Raw genomic sequence first — 1472 nt, 5'->3', positions numbered from 1 at the left:
CTTCTACCATGGACTCGTAATGGTCGCGCGCCGAACGGTACGGGATCTCGCATTCGAAAAGTGTCGACAGGCTCGACGCGATGGCCTTCCAGCGTGCGGTAAGCGTGCCATACTCGCCGTCGTAGGGTTCGACTCGGACGACCTCACGAAGCAAGGCAAGATCCATGTCGGTGCTCCATGCAAGCTGCTTTTGCATGGCCTTGCCCATCGTCAATCAATTTGGTCTGTGGCATGTTGTAAAGGCCTACAACCTGTGACGGCTCAATTTGATTGGCTCTAGGCAGGAGCTTGCACTCTCCAGACTTCACCATGAAAAGTCTGCTGACTTCCTTGCTTTTCGGACTAGATTTCGAGTGAAGTCTGAAGTCTTCGAAATTCGAAACGAAGTTAAAGTCTGAAAAGTGAGGAAAACAGACTTGCTAAAACACTCTACTAATAGCAAGTACTCCGGAGTAGTAACTAGTAGTTACTATTAATACTTACTATTATTAAATGTAGGGGCCTTGTGGGAAGATGCATCAGACAGGTCATTGTAACTTCTTTATTACTGAAGCAATTTTAACGCCTCTTTCGAATAATATTTCTTCAGACTACACTTGAAATGGGTTGCATTGACGTGATGAATAGCCAGGGACACCGTCGCCTTCTAAATTTGCGCGGAAGATGTGTCGATGGAAATCAACACCCAAAATGTGTTAGTAGGTGCTAGTATCTACTAAAAAATCTGATTCGGCTTCACTCATTGGCTATAATTACCATTAACACATCATTTTATTGGATGACTAAAGTTCATGGAATCATCAAGCGACTTGCCCAAAGCAGGAACTTCTCCATCGATCGACACACATCGTTCTCCACCGTCTACTCCGCACAACACAGTATCTAATCCTTCATATAAGCCCTTGTGTGTTATACGTCTTATTTGAGTGAAGTAAGTGAACGTTTTAATGACAAAAGGAGCCTCAGTAGCTGAAAGTCCGTGCCATTTTGTCAATATTTCATGCAGTTTTTGCCCAAAATTGGCGTAAATCAGTTCAAATTGAAGATAAGATCATGATCTTTCTACGACTATTTTCGAAACTGTCAAATTCCCAATATTTCATATTTATATTACAGTTTGTATGACCCTGCATCCCAAAAGGCCCCTACAATAGTATTAATATAATTCGGAGTAATACTAGAAAATACAGTAATAGTACCTGCTCACATCAGGGTACAGGTGTAACGGTGCTTAACGTTAACGTTAAGATTGTACTCAGTACTACCTGGTACGTAGCACTTCGAAGTTAGTACTTTTCGCAGCAAGCAATTACATAGTTCCACCCATTACCTCAGGGACATTTTAGGTTAACGTTAGTACCAAATTCCCTGAGTGAGTGGACATTTGACCAATTGAGTGGGGTGTACCACCCACTACCTGGGGGAATTGGTCGAATAACGGCCTCAGGTGGATCGGTTTCGCAACATTGTGA

The sequence above is a fragment of the Aphanomyces astaci genome (assembly GCF_000520075.1).
Source record: "Aphanomyces astaci strain APO3 unplaced genomic scaffold supercont1.18, whole genome shotgun sequence".
Lineage (NCBI taxonomy): Eukaryota > Oomycota > Saprolegniomycetes > Saprolegniales > Verrucalvaceae > Aphanomyces > Aphanomyces astaci.
Note: the sequence above shows the minus strand (reverse complement) of the source record.